The sequence below is a fragment of the Triturus cristatus genome, chromosome 12 (genome assembly GCF_964204655.1).
Source record: "Triturus cristatus chromosome 12, aTriCri1.1, whole genome shotgun sequence".
NCBI classification, from domain to species: Eukaryota; Metazoa; Chordata; class Amphibia; order Caudata; family Salamandridae; genus Triturus; species Triturus cristatus.
The window spans coordinates 734,342,937-734,361,067 of NC_140595.1; the positions used below are offsets into that span (position 1 = coordinate 734,342,937).

The 18,131-nt window shown below is 49.9% G+C and overlaps 1 protein-coding gene across 2 annotated transcripts in view; it reads left to right on the forward strand.

The window, feature by feature from the left end:
* The window catches only part of LOC146782621 (NXPE family member 3-like), a 501,779-nt gene that overhangs the window by 122,859 nt on the left and 360,789 nt on the right, over nucleotides 1-18,131 (forward strand). The gene's annotated exons all lie outside the window — the stretch shown is intronic.

The following is an 18,131-nucleotide window of genomic DNA, read 5'->3' on the forward strand; positions in this document are numbered from 1 at the left end:
TTATAGTAACAATCCATTAGTCAATTAAATGCTGTTTCATAAACTTTGTGAACAGATTAATTAGCTACTATAGTACGCCTACAAGTGGCTAGAATGGTAGCTTTGGTTCGTATCAATACAGAAGACAGTTACAGGATGTAAATCAATAGAATCACAGTTAACAAATCATATTGGTTACATTTGTTGGTACATTTAACATTAGGATTTTTGGAGTTATCGTTAAACAGTGTATTTTCAAGAAGCATTACATCAAAAAATCATAGAATTCCCTTATTGTAATTTAGGTCGACTTTTAGCTACTTCAACAGCATTTTGAACATCAATGCATGGCATGTAATACAGTATACTCTCATAGTACACATTTGGAAATACAATTTTACAAGTCAAGATTATATTCATTAGAAAAAGATGTGAGTTTCAGAAATACAGTGAAAGATAGGTAATCTTTTAACTAAAATAATACAGAATCAAGTAAGGCATGCCAGAGTATGCCATTCAGTCGCTGTGTTTAGACCCTGTTTGATATTATCGGTTTTACAGATCCATTGATTTTCTTTGATCATGAGTGTACAATCGACGTTGGACTGTCTGATCGTGGGTCTCACCACTTCTATCACCCACCACAGCATCTCTTTTTCTGTATGTCCCAGACGTGTGTAATGGTCAACAAGTGGGGCATTCTCAACTTTACATCTAATTCTAGACTGATGTTGTAAAATGCGACTTTTTGCCATTTGTGTTGTTTTGCCTATGTAATTCAATCCACACGGGCATTGGATACAATAGATAACATTTTTGGTGTTACAGTTAGAAAAAGATTTTAACAACACCTTTTGTCCATTTAGGTCAAATGATTTAAGGTTAGTGGTACTTGAGCGTGCTGCACTTCTAATGCCCAACCAAAGGTACAATTTGTTTCATGTTGTCGATTACATGTTGTTGTGGCATTTTGTACGCATGGACTAACCGGTCTTTAAGATTTGTGCCTCTCTTAAACGAAAATAATGGTTCTTCTGACAATTCAGGGAGGGATGCTAGGAGGGTCCAGTGTTTTTTCACGATTTTTTTGATTTTATTTGTGGCGGTCCCAAAGGTGGTGACACATGCTAGCATAGATTCTGTCGTCTTGTGTTTAACTTCTAGTAAAGCATTCCGATCATTGTACCACGCTCTCTTTAAAGATTTTTTGAGTAACTTATTGGGGTAACCTCGTGAATGCAGTTTTTCTTTGAGTTTCTTTGCTTCAAAGAAATAGTCCTCTCTTTTGGAACAGTTCCTCCGGAGACGGAGGAACTGTCCAAAGGGAAGACCATCCTTTAACGACTGTGGATGGTGGCTCTCATATTTTAAAAGAGTATTGCGTGCTGTTGGTTTAGTAAACAAGGTAGTATAGAGTGTGTTGTCTTCACCTACCTTAATCGAGATGTCAAGAAAGTTCATGCATTGATTGTCAGAGTCAAGTGTGAATTGTAGATTTGGGTTTCTGGAATTGATCCAGCTATGAAATTCAGCAAGAAGTTGTTTGTTGCCCTTCCAAATTAGGAAGACATCATCTATGTATCGCAGCCAACATGTGATGTTGGCTGCAAATGGAGGGAATGGCACAAAACAGAGTGAAAAATTGTAGCAAGAATGCACGGAACAAAGGTGACAAAACAGAGAGATGAGAGAACGCAATCCGACATGGAGAATGGGGGCGAGAGAAGGAGAGAGACAGATTCTGAGTGGATGGAGAGAGACTGTGTGGAGAGGAGAGTGTGGCTGGTTTGAGCATTTGAGCTAGGGCTATTTTGGATCCCAGCACGGCGGGGGGTGGGGGGGGGGGTGGTCAGTACTAGGTGCAAGAGCTTTGGTTCACCTTACCGTACTTTTGCCGAATCTCTGTTTCAGTCATGCAAACGAAGACCCACGCACGTGAAAGCAAACAAATGAAATAATCATAATTATTCACACCCAGACCTCACACCGCTCCTGACTGCCATTTAAAAGTAGCCCTGCCAGTGCATCGAGGTTAAACAGAGGCCCTGATTTCCTGCTCTCTTTTCCCCGCACAGCTTCCCGGCACATTTGCGTGAGACCCTCACCAGGAAGCGGACGGTCTATGAGCAGGCGCTGTGTGGCTGGCCTCGAGTTGTGCGCTGGAGACAGAGTGGCAAGGGCGGGGGGCAGACCTCTGACACGAGACACTGCAACAGCAGGAGTCAGCAGATAAGAGTTTTCTTTCCAAAAACGCACGTTATGAGGCAACACATCAATTTCAACGGAGAAGCGCGACTCGGAGCGCAGCCATTGGATTGACTTGTCACTCACAGCCACGGCACGAGCTTATCCAAGCACGTTCCGCTTTCACCTTCCTCCTTTGTGAAAGGTTTGTTATCTTTATGGGGCCATGTGTTTCAAACACATGGCCCCATAAAGATAACAAAGCTTTTGCGACGACAGTAAGTCAAGTGAGCCAGTCCAAGTGGGACGGCTCAAATAGAGAAAACTGTACGTCAGCAAGTGCTCTTTCTCAATGGCTGGTCGCCGTTTAGCATAAACGGTGACGCCAGCCAATGGGAAAGAGGGGCAGGGCTTAAAGCCCGCTACTGTCCCTAAATCATTAAATGTCGCCAGCGAGACTACGCATGTGCGCAGTCTTACGCTAGGCTCGACCTAAAAAGCAGGTGCTGAGACGGGTCCCTATCGGGCTCTCCATTTTTGCCCTCACTTTCAGGGTGAAAACAAAAATCTTTAACTCTGCAACAGTACCACCCTCACTGCCTGTGATGTAACTGCGAAGAGACACGGTAAAGTTCTTTTTCAGTCTCATCATTTCAGAACTGAAGCATTTTTAGGTCTCGCTGAGCCCCAGCGCTTGCGCTGGCTCGAAGAGACATTTTGTATGTGGGATTTTCAAAGTGCTGCTGGCTGGCCTAACGCTTGCGTTCACACGATCGTGCACGCGCGCAGCCGCCCGCCAGTAGCACTTTGAAAACCCGTGTGCGTCATCGCGATCACTTCCGCTTTCAGAGCGATCGCGATGACGCATGTGCACACACAACTCCTCCCCCACCACATTTTGCGTCTCTGGCTGCTCGCGCGCGGCCCCCGCCCCCCTCCCGCTGTCCGTTGTCTCCCAGGTTATGGGCCATGGACGTGCTTGTTGGCGCTGTGACCGTGCTGCCTTTCCCCTGCAAGCGGCTCTGTCCACTGGGGCTGAGCGCTCCTGGTTGCTTTTCATTTTATAATCCCTGCTCGGTGGGGGTTGGAGCTCTCTATAGCCGCAGTTTCCCTCCTGCAGTCACCCGTGGTGAGGGGGAGCGCCACCGTCTACATCCCGGCTGCCAGGGACAGCCGCTCGTCCTTCTGCTGCCGAGTGCTGCTGCTGGATGGATGGATGTCCGCGTGGATCAGCCCCCGGGACTCGACTGGGCAGAAAGTGAAGTTTTGTTTTCCCAACAGTCGGTCAGGTACTGCAGTGTCCCGTCCCAGCCCTTGCCCACCTGCAGGCTCCTCTACACACACAAACTCATGTGTTTCTCCTTAATCCTTGTTATATACGTTTTTGTTTTCTCTATACATTTTCCTCTTGCTCACTTCCCTCCTCTTCCAGAGCCCCCTTTGTGCCCCTCTCTTTAGAACGCGCCCTTCCCTTTCACCACCCAGTCTCTTCTGCCTTTCTACGGCTTACCCTGCCTTCCCCCATTCCGCTGCCCTTCCTCTCCCTTCATTGTACTCTCATCTCTGCCCTTCAGTTTTCCTATTTTGCTGTTTATCTTTTTCTTTATGCAGCGCGTTTCCTCCTTTCTGTTCCAAATGTTAGCTCTGGCGTTTGTTGGTTGTGCACTTTGCTTTGTTCTGCACGGTACACCAAAGAGTCCATAGAGAGGGTGCGCACTTTTGTAGCGCTGTCATTGATAGCGAGCTGAGTGCCCTTAAATGGAGGCTGGCAGCGTCCTGCCCGTGTCCGCTGCACATGCTGCCGGCACTGTGTCATTATAAAAAGGGTAACACCACACGCTTGCGTTCAAAGCACCATTTCTCATTGAAAACAACTTCATTTTGCAAACAGCGCAGTCCCACAGTTGTTGGTAATAACCTTTTTTTCTAATTGTTGCACTGGGCACCCTGCATTGTATTCTTTAAGTATGGTGGGCACGCTTTGCTTTGTTCTGTGCAGCACACCATACAGTCCACGGAGCAGGCCGTACTCTTTGTTCACGCTGCCATTGATAGGAAGCGGCGTGCCCTTAAATGGGAGGCCGGCAGCATCCTGCCCGTCTCAGCTGCCAGGCCTTGGTCATTATGAGAAGAGTAACATGCTTGCGTTCAAAGCACCATTTCGCCATGTGTCATCAAACACACATTTGTTTTGCAAATGGCGCTGTCCGCCGTTGCTCCTAATCCCCAGGGAGTGCCCTCACTACCCCCACCACCTCCCACCAATTAATAAAAGCACCCCTCACCCCTGCAGGTAGTACCCCACTTGGTCCGATATCACAGTGCAGCAATCCAGGTGCCGTGCAGTGGATGCGGTGAGTATGACTCACTTTTTAAAATATATTTATAATTGGTAATAAATGCTTGCAGCGTGTCACATGCTTTATCTTTACCTTTACCCTCTCTAATTCTTCCTCTTATTCCCTCTCTTGATGTCTCCTCCTCACTCACTAAGAACAAACACTTTGGCTTCTCCTGCTCTCTCGCTATCAGCTTCCACTCCCCCCTCTCTCTTTGATTCTCTTATTACCTCTCCTGTCTCTGTGTCAGTCCTCCTCAGTGGTCGCAAAGTGCCCAGATTGGTTCAAGATCAGGTAACAAACTGCACCATTCCCGGAGGTACTATAATAAGTGGTGCAGCCTCGGGATGGACACAAAAAAGGGTCAAAATATCAAAGGATGCCAGATTAATTGTATTCACAACTACATTCATTAGCGCCACGACAGAGTTTTCTTGTGAAGCGCTACTTTCGTTTTATCGTGTTTGTTTAAACAGCAGTGCTCACTTCTGCTTTGCCACTAATAGCTGGCCCTCTCTCTCTTTATTCCAGGTATTGCCTCTCCTTTTGTTTCTGTCTCGCTCCTCCTCCTCAGTGTTCGTAAAGTGGCCAGATTTGTGTTACAACCACACACATTAGCACCACTTTACAGAGTTTGCCAGTAGAGCTCCACTTTAGTTTTCTCCTCCTTCTTAAAACAACATGGTTTTCTTCAGATAAGGAAGTGCACCATTTCTAGAGGTACTGCAAAACCTGGTGCAGCATGGGCAGAGAGAAAAAACAAGCATTTGCAAAGCAATAGGTCTCACATGTACGCGAGTTTAAGGTAAAAATAATGCGCATTGTCTTTTACAATGCCAATAGCTTAAACTTGCATAAATGCGAGACCTAGCGCATTGCGAGACGCATTTGCAAGAGTTTAAGCTATTGTCATTGTAAATGACAATTCCTTTTATTTCTGTGTTTTATAAACAACACATAAATAAAAGGCATTGCCATTTACAATGCCAATAGCTCAAACTCTCGTAAATGCGAGACCTATTGCATTGCAAATGCTTGTTAATATTCTATACAACAAAGCCAGAGTTGTTCCTTATTTATCTTATGCAACTAACAACCATTGACAAAGCCAATAGTCCTTGCTTTTTGTAGGTGTAATGTAAGTTGTTGTATTATATATCCGGATGCAATGACAGAAACAGCAAAATACCAGTCGTGCTGCACACTATGCTAAGCTCAGGGATTTAGCCTAGGTGTTTTCAGCCACGCCCTTAATTACATAAGCCACGCCCTTCTGAGAGTCCCGCCTCCCCCCTCCAGTTTTTCAGCCCACTTAAAGACTATCTGTGATATAAAACACTCTGACACAATCTGACACCCTACATTGGCATGAGTAGTTCTATAAAAGAAACTGTATGAGAGAGACGTTGTTTTTCACCAGGCGCCACCAATGCTCAAGCCAGCCCAATTGAAAACAACCCAAAGTTCATAATTATAAAGTAATGATTGTTCTTGAGGGGCTGCCTGGCTTTAATGCTAATGCCATTTTTCCGAGAGTCACAAGAGTCATAAAATATTCAAACCGGGTACCTAGGCTATCTAATACATTTTGGGGAGGGAACCCCTCCATATCACTAGTTCAGTGGTCAGGCTCGCTTTGCGCTCGCTCTCTACGAGCAGCATGGAGGGCAGGTTTGACACAATTTGCCAGGGCTCTTTTTGGTTCCCAGTCCAGCCCTCCTCTGCATGCATGTGTGACACACTCTCTTCGAACGGCCTGTTCCTGGCACAAGATGTGCAGTCAGAAAGCATTAAAAATCTGCATGGTTTTAGAGCGTAAAGGGGTAAAGTGTGAGCGGAAACACCCACCCAATCAAAAACTCATCAGAGAGCTGGTACAAGCTTAATATGGTGAAAGGCACCAAAGACGAACGTGCAAGAACGCACATTCCAAAATGTAAACAGAACAAAAAAAAGGCTCTAATGAGAAAAAAAAAAGACAAAACTTGAAATGCAAGTTCTTTGCATGCTGCACCTGGATTTGCGCAAAAGTCTGCGTTCTCTTGAATAGGAAGCATAACCCATTCTATACCAGCTTTCTTTTCTTAACCCATTCTTCGTTAGAGGTATTACATTTCAAAGCTGCAGGTGAACGTCTATATTTTTTTCTTCTTAATTTTGCATTCATGGAAGATTTCGGAAGGTTGTTGCATTTAACCAGAGGCCTACAAGGCAAATTACTATGGGGCATATTATCAAGCACAGCGTTAAAATTATCGCCGCTTTAGCGGCAGAAAACTGCCGCTAAAGCAGTGATAATGGGCTTGATAATATGCCCTTGAGAACTCCAATAGAAGCCCATGTTGACACCAGAACATGGGCTTCTATGGGAATTCTAAAGCGGCGATAATTTTAAGGCCGTTTCTTGATAATATGCCCCTATGATGGGCCGCATACAGACGGAAACCGGAGAGGTGTGAGATTGCATTGGTTCCTCCTGCTTTGAGAGATGAAGAAGTTCGCAGAGCACATAGGAGTCAACATAGGGGGCGGGGGCAGTAATGACGCCTACCCGGAAGTCCAACTCTGCAGGCTGCTCATTGGGCAATAGCTCACTGCTCCCTGGCCATTGCTTGTTTGTTCCCTTATAGCCATATTGTACCAGAGACCCAGACATATGAAAAAGATAACGGCTACATGTATGCCACTCTTTACTGTTACAGGGCACACTGTGTGAGGCAGAGTACCAAGAGGTCCCTGCATGTATCTCATGCTCACAAGGTCAGCAGGCTTTCTTTTTAGGTCAAAGCCTATCAGACAGCTCAGCTGCCTGGTTGCAAAGAAATATTCGGGATCTGCTGAAAGATGACCTAGGAATGCGTTCCGCCCATTGCTTATTATTGGTTTTGAACTGTTAGACCTGGCATCATTGGCGTGGTTTCCATGTCTTTTTGCCTCTACGTCCTGTATTTTTTAATGTGTGCTGGACTTCGTTTTTGCTGGTTTGTGGACTCTGGGCACTTTACCGCTCCTGAGCAGTGCTAAAGTGCAAGAGCTTCCTGTCTAAATTGTGATCATGATTGGCTATCCATGATTGCCATATCTGATTAATTGGTAAGTCCCTAGTAAAGTGCATTGTGGCTGCCCAGGGCCTGTAAATCAAATGCTATTAGTGGGCTTGCAGCACTAGTTGTGCCACCCACATGAGTAGCCATGTAAACTTGTCTCCTACCTGCCATTGCAATGTCAGTGAGTGCAGTTTTAAACTGCCATGTCAACCTGACAAGTGCACCTACTTGCAAGATCCCAACCTTCGCTTTCACTGTAGTTAAGGCACCCCTAAGGTAGGCCCATGGTAGCCCCATGGGTAGAGTGCAGCGTAGAGGAAAGGTTGGAGAGATGAGGGGGCGGAAACGTCCGTGCGTTTTTACATAGAGGTGAGAGGAGACAGGCGAATAGAAACATGCGAGAGAGATGAATGACATACGGGGGAATACAGACAGACATGATCTATAGCATGCCATAGAGAGAGCGAGAGGTGAGCTCGGAGAGCGTGTGTGAAGAGACAATGCCGTGCCGCCGGCCTGGACTCTGGAGCCAGCATGAGTACAGTGAGCACTGCCAGGGAGCGCGAGCGCACCAATCACGTCACAAGAAAACAAGCTTTTACCATAAGTTTTCATTCAGCCTCTTGTTTATAAACACGGGGCTGAGTGAAAACAGATGGCTGGTCCCCTAAGATAAGAAATACCTTTGCGACAGAAGGAAAGCAGACGAGCCAGTCCGGGTGGGCCGGCCCAAAAAGCGAAAGGGAGGAAACCCAAACAGCTAATTTGCAATGGTAGCCCACCGTTTATCATAAATGGTGACGCCAGCCAATGGAAATAAGGGGCGGGCTTCAAGCCCTTTTCTCAAACTCCTCGTTGACAATAAATCTCGCCGAGCATGCACTGCAACGCTAGGCGAGACTTAAAAAACTGGAGCTATCATGGCAAAACGAGGACATGTAGTTACCCTGTCATTGATCTATGCACTCACTCACCTGTTATCCATGACACATGCATCTCTATCCTTTAAGCTTGCACTCCCTTCCCCATCCAGCCATTAATGCATTCCTGCAAGCACCCACTCACCCCTCCACTTAACCACACCAATGCAAACTCAGCAATCAACATAGAAAATATGATCACTTATAGCATAGCTAGACTACGGGCTCTACCAATGCTTGTTTTGTAGCAACATGAGTCTTGGAAATCTGCTGTGTTGCAAGTTCACCGCAGATTTTTTGCCTTTTTTTTACCGAACATGTTTTTGTTGGCCATAGGACTTTACGAACTCTACCCCATCTAACCAATGGTAAAGTGCTTGTGCTCTCACTTTCAAATATGTTAAAATTGTCATACAACTAATTGAGACATTTAATTTACTTATAAGTCCCTACCATATGGTACTACTGTAGGAGAGTAGGATCTGCTTCTTATGGTTACCCCCCTTTTTGCTGATGTTTCACTGTTTTTTTTACTTTAGTCTGGCTGGGGCCCTGCTAACCAGGACCCCAGCCTAGCTGCTTCCTCTCTAAATTGATTACCAGTACTTTAGGTACACTCCAGATTGGATTCTGGGGTACCCTTATAAGTCCCTAGTATATGGTATACTATGTACCCAGGGCCTAGGTACCCCAGAGGCCTACCAGGGGCTGCAGCATGTATTGTGCCACCCCTGGGAAGCCTTCCAAAATGACACCACAGGTCTGCTACTGCAGCCTGGGTAAGGTGGTGTATGCACCCCTTACTGGGATATAGGTTCACTATATCTCTCTATATCACTGCACATGTAAACCTATCAGTCACCCCTATGGCAGGCCTTAGCAATCCTGAAGGCAGGGTGCTGGGTTTCATGTGAGAGGGTGCCCATGCATGAGCAGAGCCCCTCTGCAGCTCTCGGAAACTTTATGGTTTTTGTGATGCAGCCAAACCATATACTCTTAAGTGCATTATAACCAAACGGTAAATGCTAACTTTGGAATGGCTGCATTGAAACATGTTGTGTTTGGTGTCAAACACCTTGGAATCATACCCCCACACCAGTAACTGGTGTGGGAGTATGATCCCACCCTTCTAGAGGGAGAAACATGACAGCACCGGTATACCCGGTACCAACTAAACGGAGCCCTGGCATCACAAAATGGATGCTGCAGCCACAGACACGAGTCTGCCCTCCTGCTGCTGGACGAAACTCCGGCAGGGGAGGCCTGGGCAATAGGTTTTCTGTCACAGGGAGGTGAGACCACCTCCCAAACAGGCTATAGTGTATTGGGGCTGGGTGGGTGCACTCCAAGAGTGCTTTGAAGTCTGCACTGGGGGCACATTTGGTATCCCTGTGCATAGTCCAGCTCAAACCGGTTGCAGGGCTACTAGCCCCTGCTCTGGCGTGAAACTGGACAAAGGAAATGGGTGTAGCCACCCCTCTTTCCTGACCCTCCCATAGGTGGGGCCCTAGAGTTTGTCCCACCCCTTCCTTGGGTATGAGATAGGAATCCCTGGCTACAGGACTTTAGATTTACCTGGACGAAACTCTGATACATAATCCTGGAACTTCGACAATCTATAAGGTGCTAGATGACTGAAGAGTCTCCCTTGGAGTAAAAGAGTTACTCCCCTGCAAGGCAGGCACCTAAGACGCATCTGACCGGTTTGCATCTCTAAAGCTCCCGCTGGACACAGGAGGTGGGTTCCCAGACTTACCAGAGGACGAATCGAACTCCCAGCAAAGCTGAGACCCCAGCCCTCGTGAGGACTGTAGAACCCGAACCCCTGGACAACGTGCACATTTGCAAGTGCATATGCTTCTCATCAATCCTTGAGGCTGTGCTTTGGGCTACTTGTAGTCCACACCCTGAGCAGTGTCTCCACTGAAGATTACTGGCCTACACTCACTGAGTGACCCGTGGGCAGGTATTGTGCGATACCTCTCGAGGGCCCTTCGCCATCCCTGGTCCGTCGACTGGTGGGTCCCTGTGAAGGCAACTTTAACGTTAATTGGACTTACCTGGTTGCTCCAGATGTGCTCTGACTCTCCATTGCTTGGGGAGTCCCCAGGACCTTGCTGGTCTGCACCGAAGCATCTTTTCTCTTCCTGCGTGGGTTGCTGTTGCTAAGGCTTGTTGTGTTCAATCCGAGCCTCGACACCGCAGCACTCAACATCCTTCGTGGGCAGCTCGAATCCAGCTCCTGGTCATCGTCGACGCCTCCTGGTCCTCGTGGCTGCAGAGTCAAGCTTCACCTCTTCGCACCTGAAGCACCCGACATCGGTGGGCATTCATCTATCGTGCCCCTGGTCACTGGCAAGTGACCCAGACTCTGTCCCCTCTGCTTTCAGGTTCTTCTGATCTTCAATCCAGGCTTAGATCACACCGGACACTTTTCTTCTTCCCGAAAGCAGCACTTTGCAACAGATCGCCATTGAAATCAACGACGATTCCCGACACCATTTGACACCTATGCACCCGGCTTCCCTGGGTGAGGTAACTCGAGTACTCCGGTGCTCCCATGGGTGTTGGCCCTAGAACCCCCTAAGTCTAAAGGGGTTTGCTCAAAGTCCTCTCCTAAGTGTCCTTAACTTCTAAAGGTCCAACCGTGACTTTCCCATAGAATAGTACGGGGCTCTCGCCTGTGTTCTCACACTGCATGCGTCCTCCGTGGGTCTCCTGTGTCACTACCTTGGGTGGTTCCTTGGGGTCCCAGCGATTCTACGTGCTCTAGGCACTGTGTCTAGTCAAGTCGTGGTTCTTATACCACTTTCTTAGTATATGGTTTGGTCCCCCACTGGGGCCCATTGTATAATGTGCTTCTTATTGCTATTTTTAGGTCGAGCCTAGAGCAGCGCATGCGCTGCTTGCTCGAATTTTAGTAAAGGGCTAAAAAATGTGCTACCAGAGGCTTTTGCTGGCTTCAAGCTTGCGCGCACGTGCAAGGGCGCAGCCGCCCTATGGGTAATTAACTGTCACGCATGTCTTGGCCCCCACTGTGCTCCTCACCTCTTTTAGCTTCACTCTGCCATCTGGCTTTCCTCGCGGCACCCCTCCGCCCCTCCCTCACCACAGAGCGTGTCTCGTGGCCGCTTGCCCTCCGCCAATGCCAACTGTGTGTGATGCCCAAAGTCCTTCTGGGAGGCCACAAACCCCAGCGTCCTATATCCCGGCTCCTAAACCTCCCCCTGTCCTCCGTCGCAAGAAGCGCCTTGTACACCTAGTGCCATTCATCCCGCGCCATCGTGCTCCGTAGCAGTGCGTGTGTTTAGTGTCTCTCTGCCTCGTGTTTTGTGCATCTGTTTAAGTGTGTACAATTATGCGTGTGTTGACAGGTCCTTCTTTTGCATAGCCGCACTGCAGACTTGCACACAGTCAGTTGCAAAATGACGGTCGCTACAGAAATGATAACGGGCTCAGGATAATCCCTGTGAAAAGTAGCCCCCGCCCCCCCCCCCCCACCCTCGGGGAGGCAGCGGGGTGGTGACTCATCTCTCCTGCGCTGAACCTGCAGTTATTTTGCATTATGTCACATATATATTATTTGTGAAGGACATCCCACCCCAGGTCTTTAATCCCTGGCTTTCACCTCACAGCTGAAATGCGGACATGATCGGTGGGCGCTAAAATGTGCTCAGACTAGAGCCCTTTGATTGAACCTGTCATAAACTTCCCGAAAGTGCGCTATTTCCACGATAACCCTCGTACTCAGAAAAAGAGAGCGCGTGCCGTCCTCGCACGGTTGTGGGGATGGGGGGCTCTATCGGTACACGCATCCTCAAAGCACGAGGACAGACATTGAGGTGAACCATGGTTATTGTTCTCCTTCTCTGCAGACTTCATTCGCTTACCCCCCACACAGACAGGGAAAAGCCTTTTAAAGGTTATTTTTCAAATTATTTAAATAAAATGTAGATATTGAGCTTCCCTGAAAGTACAGAAATGAAATGATCGGTTTAAAACTGACGTAATCTTTATCATCATGCCGCCTTTTGGCATGGGTTACTATTTAAACACTGGACACTTCGCATTTTAACATGTTATCCCTGCACGCAGAAGTGTACGTGCATTGACAACACACGTTCCTCCCGCACACGCACTCTTTCAATGAACACACTTGCATGTGAAATCCAGAGTCAAAGTAAAGCACCTGTGTCGCATAACTCAGAAAGCGAGCTTTTTATATCCACCACGCGGTCGCCTTCCGAGGAGATCGGTTCCAGGGAGAAAACATCTTTTGCAATGTCTAGCACATTTGAGATTTAATTTGCTGGAAGGTCAGTAATGTGCACAACCTGTGCAGTCCCTAGGGCGATGGACTGAGGTTGTAGGTGCTCACGGCGCTGTGTGCAAGAGGCACGCTCAGAGCTGGCTGGTGCAGGACAGTGAGCAGAGCTCACGCAGAGGGCGCTACATGAGAGTGACTTGACTCGCCGGGAGCACAGGTCTGGCCTACAAGCAGGGCTTTAAGTAGGATGGGAAAAATGGGGTGGGCTCTCAAAGGGGCGTGGATGATGTAATTTAGGGCATGGCTTAAAATCACTTTAGCTAAAATCTGTGTTTAGTCTAGTGTGTCGCCCGACTGGTATTTTGCTGCTTCTGCCAATGCATCCAGATATATAATACAACAAGTAACATTACACTTACAACAAGCAATAATCGTGTCAGTATGTGAACCGCAACTTCCAGTCAGGAGCACCTGGAGTTGCACAGCAACCAGCTGGTGCTGGCGGTGTTACTATTAGTCCCGTAATGGTTAATTCGGTTATGAGCTAGCCTCCCCAAATAAGGAAGATTACCTTATTGGCTTGCTGAGAAATTTGGCCAGCTGGAAGCAGTGTTTCCACATACCACTCCTGTGGAGAAGCACTAAATTTTGATAATTAGTTTGCAAAAAGACTTAGTACCCGAAGACACTGATTGTGAGAGTTGGGATAAAATATTTGCAGCAGTTTATGCAAAGTGTTTTGGCACACCATCCATGACAGTACTGCCCTCTGTAATAAAACGTGTTCAAGATGAACACGGACCAGAGGCGGCAGTCGAATTGGAGATGAGGTTAGTGGTTGCTGATCTAATCCTTGCTAATGTTAAGGGTAATGCAGTCAACTTTCAAGTGTCTAATGCTTTGGCGCTTGTCCCTGATGTGGACAAGCCCCGCAAATTACCTAAGATTATTGCCCAGGCTTATAAAACAGTTGGGCGTAATAGTTTGGCTGTTAAGTCTTTTGCTAAAGTGCCTGCTCAACCGCAGGCGCAACGGACGCCTCAAACTGATCAAGGAGGCTGTCCTCAATTCCTGAAAAAGGATTGGAAAAATAATAAACAAGGGTAGACACAACAAAAGGAAGGGGGATGTGCATCGTCCCCTACACCTTTGATCCCAGAACGCACTTATGAACTGTGTGACAGCGCGATAATTAAATCACCTGATCGATTTCAAGGTTCTGTAGTAGGGGATCTCTGTGTATAGTCATAATCTAGTGAATAGTCCCGCCCATGTGCGTGGACCCCGGAGCAATAAAAAATAATCTCTAAAAGGTGACAAATCATGCAGACCTGCATACACCTTTAAGAGAGAATTTAATTTAAAGACAGATAATGCAGCCTATACCCACAGGCTACACTGTCCAGTACTTCAACTAGAATTCCACCAACATCCACAAACAGCACTGCCTGTCTAGTTTTTCTCCACATAGGAAAAAACCCTGCCTCTACCAGCAAAAGCCTCTGGAATGATAGAGAGGAAGGAGTGGACAGACAAGCCCCATAGGCTGCCATTATGTGGCTTAGAACAGGATACTGTGCCTTTAAGAAAACTTTCCAGATTTCCAGAACTTTCCCCAGTATCCCAGAATGCCCAGCAGGTCCCATTTACTTTCAGTTCTTTTTTCCGGCTCCTGCTAGCAGGACCCTGGAGCATTGAGCTCTCCCCTTTTCAAGGGTTTATTTGAGATTTTGGCAATTTTTGTCATTTTTTCTTGTGCTTAGTAGCTGGTACTGTCAACATGCCTGGCTTGTTCGACAAGTGCCCGGAATGTGGTCGAAAGAAGGCTAAAACTGATCCACACGAGGTGTGCATAGGTTGCCTTCCCCAGTCCCACGTGCCTGAAAGCTGTACCATCTGCCACTCGTTCTCAGCCAGGACCCTGAGGGACAGAATGAAAATCAGGCTTCAAGTTCTGGAGGAGAGAAGACTGAAGGCACCAGGTGGGTCTGGAGGGGCTGATTTGGCCCATACTGAGGTCCCTGGGGGGCTCCCCAGGGGCAGGAAGACCAGTAAGCGCTCACACTCCCCGTCGACGTCGAGGGCGGCGACGTCGAGGAGGATGACCACCGTCTGTTCGCCGTCTCCCCAGGGCTCTGGGGAGAAGCGGCGTCGACGATCACCGTCGAGGGACCTGAATAGGCTGCCGTCAACTACATCGGCGTCGTCGGCGACGACGCCGTCTTCGGCCCCGTCCAGCGGTCGTCGTCGAGATCGGACCCGGCGTCGGCAGTCGCCGTCGAAGGATCGCCGTTCGCCGTCGATGAAGAGGAGAAGGAGATCGACGTTGAGACGCTCGAGGTCACCGTCGAGGCGAAGGTCGCCGTCGAGGCACAGGTCGCCGTCGAGGCACAGGTCGCCGTCGAGGCACAGGTCGCCGTCGAGGCACAGGTCGCCGTCGAGGCGAAGGTCGCCGTCGAGGAGAAGATCGACGTCGAGGAAGAGAGAGTCACCGGAATCGGTGTACTCGGTGGTGTATACGCCTCCTCGGATGCCTCCGTCGCCGCCTCCTCTCCCGCCTCCGCCGACTCCTCCTCCACCACCTCCACCAACGCCGCCTCCTCCACCTCCGCCACGCCACCTCCGCCACCGCCACCTCTACCACCGCCACCTCAGCCGCGGATGCTGCCTCCGCCGCCCCAGCCTCAGTCGCTGCCGCGCACTCCTGTGGGACCGCCGCCGGTTCCCCCGCGGTCGGTTTCCCTTCCAAGGTACCCGACTCCGCCGCAGGGGACCCCGAAGCCACGACGCCCGCGGTCGCCTGGACCGGCTAGACCGGCGGACAGGCCGAAGCCGAAGAGGTCGCGCTCCCGCTCTCACAGGAGGAGAAGGTCACGGAGCCGTGGACGGTCCTCGTCGGACTCAAGACGACGCCGTAGGAGGTATAGGTCCAGGTCGCACACGCGCTCCTCGGACAGAGACCTTTCCCCGACGCTGTCGGACTCCCCGGGGACTAGGGTGTCTCCGGTGGACGACTTGGTCTCGTTCCAAGAGGTGCTGTTGCGAGGGGCTGCAAAGTTGGGTATCACGGTGACGGTTCCGACACCCACGACGTCCGTGATATTCGAGACGCTTCATAAGAAACACCTGTCTCGCCCCCTACTGCCTCTTGTACCAGGACTGGTGGAACCCACGTTGGAGCTGTTCCTCACTCCCGCGACGACGAAGGCCGCTCCCTCCAGGCTCATGAAAAAGTATAGGGCCCCGGAGTCAGATCCTTCCTTTTTGAGAGTGGACCCGAAGCCGGATTCGGTGATCGTGACGGCGGCAAGAAAACAACATGCGACCGCCCCGTCCTCCACGGTTCCACCTGACAAAGAAAGCCGCTGGCTGGATTCTGCGGGCAGGAAGGTGTGTGGGACTGCCGCCACCACCATGAAGGCGGCGAGTGCAGGGGCTTTGTTGGGCCGTTACGACCGGGCCCTGTGGGAGTCCCTGCAGCAATATGCAGACCTACTGCCACGGGACAAGAAGGAGGACTTCTTGGAAACAGTGCGCGAAGGCATGCTGGTTTCGAACCAAACGATCAGCGCAGCGGCGGATGTATCCTTATTGGCCGCCCACGCCTACTGTCATGGCGTCCACCAGCGGCGTCATTCGTGGTTGCGCCTGACGTCCCTCAAGCCAGAGGCGCAGCAAAGAGTGGCCAACCTGCCCTTCTCGGGGGAAACCCTGTTCGGGAAGCATGCGGACGATGAGATGGCCCGCATGAAGGCGGAGGCGGAAACCCTGACGGCCGTCGGGTTGGAGAAGGCCGAGAAGAAGAAGCGCCCGTTCCAGAGGAGGTTCGGGTCTTCGGGCAGAGGGCGTGGGCAGGGCTCGGGACAGCAGCAGCAACAACAGCAGCAGTTCCGCAAGCCCTTCCAGAAGCGCCAGAGGGGTAGAGGAGGCCAGCAGGCTACTACCACGACCAAGGGCCCGGCCGGGTCTCGGCCCTGAGCGGCTACTTCCCCCTCAACCGTTACCCACTCCAGTGGGGGGAAGCATTCAATTTTTTCCGGCAGAGTGGCGAAAAATTACTCGGGACAAGTGGGTGCTGAATATTGTTTGCAATGGATACAGTCTTCGGTTTATCAGCCCGCCTCCAGCGATTCCGCCGGTCAGCTCTCGATTCCAGCTGAGAGAGCTCCAGGCGGAGGCAGACATCTTGTTGAGAAAAAAGGCGGTAGAAGAGGTACCTCTGTCTCAAAGGGGAAGAGGTCTCGGTTCTTCCTCGTTCGCAAGAAGGACAAGAACGAGTTCAGGCCCATTCTGGATTTGCGACAGGCAAACAAATGGATTCGCAGAGAGAAGTTTCACATGCTATCGTTGCACCAGATTTACCCTCAGCTGCAACGGGGAGACTGGCTCTGTGCCATAGATCTACAGGATGCGTACTTCCACGTGCCCATAGCACGGAAGCACAGGAAGTTCCTGCGATTCCAAGTCGGCGCCAATCACTATCAATACACAGTACTGCCATTCGGGCTAAAGTCTGCGCCCAGGACCTTTTCGAAGTGCATGGCGGTGGTGGCGGCACACCTGCGGAGGAACAAGGTGTTTGTCTACCCGTATCTGGACGATTGGCTGATCAAGGCATCATCCTTCGCGGAAGCGCAAGAACACTTCCGATGGACGTGCGAGCTCTTGCACAAGCTGGGGTTACACGTCAACATGTCCAAATCGGTCACAACTCCGGTCCAGTGCATACAGTACCTGGGGGCCTCCATCGATACGCGGTCAGCAAGCGTGTCTCCTTCGGAGGAGAGACGGTTATCACTCCTTCGGAAGGCTCAGGACCTCAGGACTGCTCCATCGACGACGGTGAGGAAGGTGTCTTCGCTGCTGGGATCGATGGCCTCCTGTATCTTCCTCACGCCTCACGCTCGGCTACACATGAGACCACTGCAGGAGTGCTTGGAGGATCAGTGGGATCACAGGACAGGCTCTTGGGACGACAAGATACGACTGTCGCTGCATGCTCTTCAGTCTCTGAAGTGGTGGTGTTCGGCGGAAAACCTCCTCAAGGGGGTTCCCTTCCACAAGGACATTCCCACGACGAGTGTCGTGACGGATGCGTCTCTCCAGGGCTGGGGAGCGCATTCCGGGGACTTGCAGATTCAAGGAAAGTGGTCTGCTTTGGAATCGATGTACCACATCAATTTCCTGGAGCTCAGATCTGTCTTCCTGGCACTGAAGGCCTTCCTTCCGTCCTTCCAGACCAACTCGCTGCTGATACAGACGGACAATACAACTACGATGTATTACCTCAACAAGCAGGGGGGGTCGAGATCGCGCACTCTGTCGCAGGAGGCGCAGGCGATCTGGCGCTGGCTGCTGGCCAGAGGACTGACGATTACGGCCACGCATCTGCCAG